Source organism: Oryza glaberrima, chromosome 3, assembly GCF_000147395.1.
Source record: "Oryza glaberrima chromosome 3, OglaRS2, whole genome shotgun sequence".
NCBI classification, from domain to species: Eukaryota; Viridiplantae; Streptophyta; class Magnoliopsida; order Poales; family Poaceae; genus Oryza; species Oryza glaberrima.
Genome location: NC_068328.1, coordinates 6,609,271 through 6,615,740, shown reverse-complemented (window position 1 = coordinate 6,615,740; position 6,470 = coordinate 6,609,271).

Here is a 6,470-nt window from a genome sequence, read left to right as displayed (position 1 = left end):
TACGGCTAATTATTCTTTCAGTGGTAGGAAACACACTCATCGATAGCGAGACGCCTATAGAGATTTCTTCAATCCCATGATATGTTGGCCTAGTCTTTTGTCGGAGGTGCTCATAGGGGTAGGGTTTGCATGTGTGCCTTCGTAGGGGTGAGTATGCACGTATTGTGAGCTTCTGTTTTTGTACAGTGTTTCTAAAAATAATACACCCTCCATTCAAGTTTGATTATCACATTTCAAAAAAAAAATCAGATTTTCAAGTTTGATCGTCACATTTGCAATCGGCAAGCTGTGGCCGTTTTCAGTTGACATGCGAAATTAACCAGCTGTTGTGTTGACGCCTCGGGAGCACTTCTCAAAAGCTCATTGCATGCATGCTAAATTAATGGCATTTACAATTAGCTACATATCGTTTGTTCTACCTTGATTGTCAAGCTTGCACGCCCCGTTACGATAGGCATGCTGGTCAGTTGGTGTAGGAATAGATTAGGAAGATGATAAGAGCGAGTATAATAAGATGATATAAGCGGGCTATATATGTTGCCACATCATATTCATACTTAGAGCAGGTACAATAGCAGGCGATAAGCCAGCTATAAACATATTTTAAAGAGATAAGAAAGAGAGAGAAGAGTAGCGGGTTACAAATTTGTAGTCAACTTGTAGCACGGACTCAAAGACGTAATGTGTGTATGACAGGTGGGACTAGGTATTAATTGCATAGTTAGCAACTATTGTATGAATTGGCTATTACATTGGCTATAGATGATTTGGAGTCAGTAGTGGGCTATACTATTATGTGGAGATAGAAGAGGAGAGAGAGAGGAAAAGCGGGCTACATATTTGTAGCCCGCTGCAACACGAACTCTAATAACATATGTGAGAGAGAAATGTGGGGAAAACATTAATGGTGTAGTATGTATCCATAATTAACTATTGTATTAGTAGGCTATTAAGTTAGCTATAGATGATGTGTTAATTTTTGGAGCTAGGAGTTGGCTATATTATTGCTCTAAGCGTGCCTGTTGTTCTTAGTCCTTGTATCGGGTCAAAATATGACAATTAAACCTAAATGGAGGATCGATAAATAAGCTCTTTTTCATAGGGAGGCAAATCAGGCACCTTATTAAAAAACACTTCATATTTGTGTTATTTAAAAGGTTTATATAATAGTATTTTTGTTGTTATTAGATAATAAAATATAATACTTTATACGTGGCTAATTTTTTAAAAAAATTTATACATGCGGTTAAGTGTTGGACAGAGAAACTTAAAAATAAAGTCTCTGTGCGTGTAAAAAAATAAAGTCTCTGTGTGATGGAGGGGTATCTCGTGCAACAACTGCAGCATGGTCTTCAGCCATATTGACCATGCTTTTAGTTTTCAAAAAGAAAAAAAGACCATGTTTTTCCTTTTTTTTTTTCTTTTTTGTTAGGGGGCGTGGGATGGGGGTTGGGTTTGTAGAGGCGGCATGATGGGGCCAGAGCGTTGCATGGCTTTGGCTGAAACAGATCAAGCACGATACGATACCCTACAGTATTGGAGTGTGTTGTAGTCTTGTAGAGGCAGCATGATGGGATTGGAGTGTACCTTATCTGGGACGACAGAGCAAGCATGGCGTGTTACAGTTACTCGACTTTACAAACTAATTATTTTTAGTGCTGGATAACGTACATGTTAATATGAAGACTTTTATATCGATTTAGTCTCTCGAAGATGTTCACATGGTAAGATGTGTGTATTTTGCATGTGTATATAAGTATATGCATTTGTATTGTTTTTTAAAAAACAAAAGTACTTTGATAGTAAACAAAACTAAAGGCATGCTTTTCATTTAATGATATGAGACAACTTCCTTAGTTAAATTACATAGTACCCATTTCCTCGTGTAAAAACCAACATAAAATATAATATGGTATTGGATATATTTAAATTTATTTTATTAGAACACGTCATATCCATTCTAGCATGTTCTATGGGATGGAGGGAGTACATTTTCGTCTACTTGTGGAAAAGAGTTGTATCTATCCCTTCAGGTAGTGTTTGGTTTAGAGATGAAATGGGATGTGTTAGACCTATCCTAGTTTTGTGGGATGGGATGGTTCCAGTTATCTGTTTGGTTTATGGTATGGGATGCTTATAGTTTTCTGTTTGGTAGAAGGGATTGAGGTGGGATGGGATGGACGAATTTGTACTCACCGTTAGTGCCGTCTGGGGGCGGAGTAGCTCGGCAGCGCCCGGATCTGAGAGGAGCAGCTGCGGCGGCGCTCGCGGAGGTGGCGGCGGTTGCGGACAAGCGGCGGTCGTGGACGAGGCGGAGGCGGCGGCGGGTGCGGAGGCGAGGCGGCGCTCGTGGTGGCGGTGCTCGCGGAGGTGGCGGCGCTCGTGGAGGCAGTGGCAGGTGCGGTGGCGAGGCGGCTCCCCGATCTGAGAGGGGACTCGCGGAGGTGGCGGTGCTCGCGGACAAGCAGCGGTGCTCGTGGAGGCGGCGGTGGTCATGGAGGAGGCGGAGGCGGCGGCGCTCGTGGACGCGCGGAGGTGGCGGCGGGCGTGGACGAGGCGGCGGCGCTCAGGGAGGCGACGACGCTCGCAGACGCGCGGCGGAGCTCGCAGAGGTGGCGGATGGCGCGGTGACGCCGTTCGCTCGTCCCAAGTGAGATGAGTTCGTCCGCCAGTCTTCTGCGGATCAGTTGGTCCCGGATCTTAGAGGAATATTCTTCTCCAGGGACCAACACATCCCACCCACCCTTAAACCAAACACCTCTAAAAGTGGGTTCGCCCTATCTCATCCCATCCTTGCAACCAAACACTACCTCAGTGTTCAAACCCACCTTGAGCTAATGATTTTTGTTTGAATCATGGATCTGTAGCTAATAAAGAATTTGAGATATCTGTTGGCCTTGAAGAGTTGAAGGTAGCACAGCTAGCTAGGCGCGCATATGATTGGCCCCTGCAAGGATGCACGCACATGTGTGGATTCGTCCTTAATTTTAAAAAGGTGACCATCAGATCGCATCATATAAATGCGGTAGTACGCGATTACTAAATTGCAGGCTAAAATTATTCTTGTTATTTCTATTTAAACAGCACTGTTTATCGACCACGTATTTAAATAAAGCACAACAATAATGCTAATAAACAAGTTAAGGAAAGATAGCAAAGCCAGGTTTGCAAAGAACAATGCCTTTTCAAAATTATCTTCCATTTTAATTATTTGGTTTCTTTATTTTATCAAAATATATAATGTATGCTACATTAATGATTTAGACCAACCATAATATTATGAAAGAGTAACCTTAAGGCTCTTAAGATGAACCATAGCCATTTGTGGCACTGAACATAAGCTGGGAAAAAAAAACAACCATAAGTTCACGGGCAACCTCAAGGGAATAAAAAAAAGTATCTATAAGAATCTCTCTTCTACTTTTGCTTCGTTCTCTCCCCACTCAATAAAAGGTTGATTTGAAGTCTTTTTTATTTGTAAATGGATCTTACCCATACAAAACTTAAACACTGTAGCAATTATAACAACTATTATCAACTGACATATGGTCCACCTTAAAGCTATGTTTTGCAACAAACACTGATCTTGCCTAGTATCCATCATCTCTGAACTTCTTAACACAAGAGGAACATGCGAGTACAGAAACCACCCGAAAAAAATATTATGTGTGAAATCGTACGTTAATAAGCAAATATGAAACCCAATTACTGTGACAGAATCCATCACGCTACACAAGTGATGGCCTGATAGAACAACCAAAACTACCGCTTGGTCCACAAATCAATAAAGAATATCGATACGATCATATACGAGCAATCATTGTTCTCCTCATATGGTGAAGCATTCTTGCAACTTGCAGAGGTCCGTGGTACTGGTATGGGCAGCGGCGTCTGATCCCATGGCCCATGGCATATCTGATCTCACCAAACCACGCCACTAAACTAAGCTCCCCAGTCTAATAAACCAGAACAAAACCAAAGCTAAAATTTAAAATTTTAAAATTAAATTAAAAATTGATTTAAAAAAATTTAATGTATTTTTTTACATTAAAATTTTAGTCGCTAAGAACACATATATAAAAATTTTATACTATAAATTAAATATTACTATTTTCTGATAAACTGTTTTGGTTTATTAAGTAAATGTGAGCGACTTTAAAATATCTCATCGCATACAGAAAAGTAGGAATACTACTCCAAAACATACAACGGGGGGATTCGCGAGCGTGTCGGTGAACTCTCGTGCCTCGTGTACGTGCGGCCGGGGCTTGAGCCCTTGATGGGTTTGGTTGCCATGCAGCATACAACAAATCTGAGAATAGTGTGGTGCGCGCGAGACGCTGCTGCTGCTGCGGGCAGATCGCTGCACGTGAGTTGGCACAGAGCGGCAGGCAGGGGAGGGGCAGCTAGCGATCGGCGAGGGCGTATGTGCGGTCAGATCGCGTGACAGATCACCCGGTCCCAGTCCCACAGGGGGACCAGTGCTACGGCACAAAGGTTTAGAGTACGAGAGGCTCGTCCTTGCAAGCCAAAATGATTTATTTGAAAATAAGAATTGATTTATTGGTAAAATCTTTATATATTTATTTGTAACGAGTTAAAAACCAATGCTGAAAAAATATGTATTGAAAATATCCTAAAATCAACTTCAAAATTAAATTTGAAAAATTCAAATTTTAACTTTTGTTTTGCTTTATTACGTCAACCAATAGGACTCCGAGTCTAGTGGATGTGTTTTTGTCGGTGTGTTTTACACCCACTTCGTGGGTTTTTCATGTTCAGACAATTCCAAAATATTGTTAGTACTATGTTTGGTGGATTGAAAAAAAAAACTATATCTGACTCAAAATACATTAACTTTTTGAATCCAAACAAAACTTATATTTTAAAGTAAAGGAGGTAGTACACGTCAATATCCTATAAAGAATACAAATTTTGTTGAGTGCTAGGTATGTATCATGCTCCTCGCAAACAATTTGGAAAAATGTTATAAATAAAAAATAAAACCTAATAGTATACATCACCAAGTCATATACTACCTCTGGTCTGTTTCATATTATAAAACTTTTTAGCATTGCCCACTTTCATATAGATGTTAATGAATTTAGACACATACATCTATATGAATGTGGACAATGCTAGAAAGTCTTATATTTTGAAACGGATGAAGTAGATATTTAACAATATGAAGGTACAGTGAAAAAAAAAAGATAATTTCAAAGGTTACGTTGTGTTCCTTATCATCATCGTCCACTAAAACTTCCGTCACAACTCTAGTCTAGCTCTCCGTGTGTCCTCCAGCCAGTGTAGTGAGGTTTTAGAATTAGTATTCCATAAAATTTTTGAAATGATTGCACGGTAATTGATGAAGACACATAAAGGATTGCTTGTTGGGCTATCGATGATCAAATTGGCGATACGACTTTATAGTACAGGTTGTCGACTTGTTCTGTGTGATATTGGTTTTGATGTTGTGTTGGAAAAATTAAGATGGTGGTTGATATCCGTTTATCTTATTTTGCGCATGCTGCAGTTGATCGACATTATGGTTGCGTGGCTCTACTCATCTCTCGCGACATTCTATAATATGGATCCTTTTTTCTTTGCAAGGTAAAAATCTCTATCTAGTTTCACTTAAAAGAGATATATTAGTAGATTTTGAAGATTATGTCGACATATAATTTGAAGTGACATGTTTTATTTATCATAGAGATGATCAATATGTGGTGATTCACATAGCATGAATCATTTTCTCACAATAAGTTTTGACATATATTATTTTGATCATGACTGCAAATAATTTCTGCCAACTCCATTAATACCCTCTCGGTTCAACGGTACCCTTGATTGCTATAGAGAGTGATATATTATCAAATTTCTTTTCGAGTCCTACCAATCGACGTGTATCATAAAATATGTATATTTTTGTTGAGTTGTGATCCAAATTCATTTACACTTAATAAAGGCCAGCTTCTGCCGTAGCGGAGCGAAGGCTGAAGCTGGCCCATTGGGCTGTGCGCCTGGGGACGCCCGGGGGTGCGGGGGCGGAGCCCCCGCGGTACGGATCATCATCCCTTTTTAGGGTTCCACTATATATATACCTCTTGTAAGCCGCCGTGCGGCGATGTAACCTCACCTCAGATATAGTGAAGATATTTTGCTGGCTGGCGCCCGTGGTTTTTTCTCTCCTATTTTGGGAGGGTTTTCCACGTTAAATCTCGTGTCTTTTGTGATTGATCTATTGTTCTTTATCGTTTGTTCGCCTATCGTTTCCTAACATATTTTTATGTGCCACAAAATAGTATCACAACCCGGCCACCAGATATTGTAGACGAAGATATCTGATAAGTTTACAGAACAAACCAACCGTATGAAATGAATTCATTTGTTAGGCAGGACCCTTGACGCGGACTATGACGACGTGGCCACCTCTTGTAATACAAGTTGCAACGCCAGAACAAAACAAATTT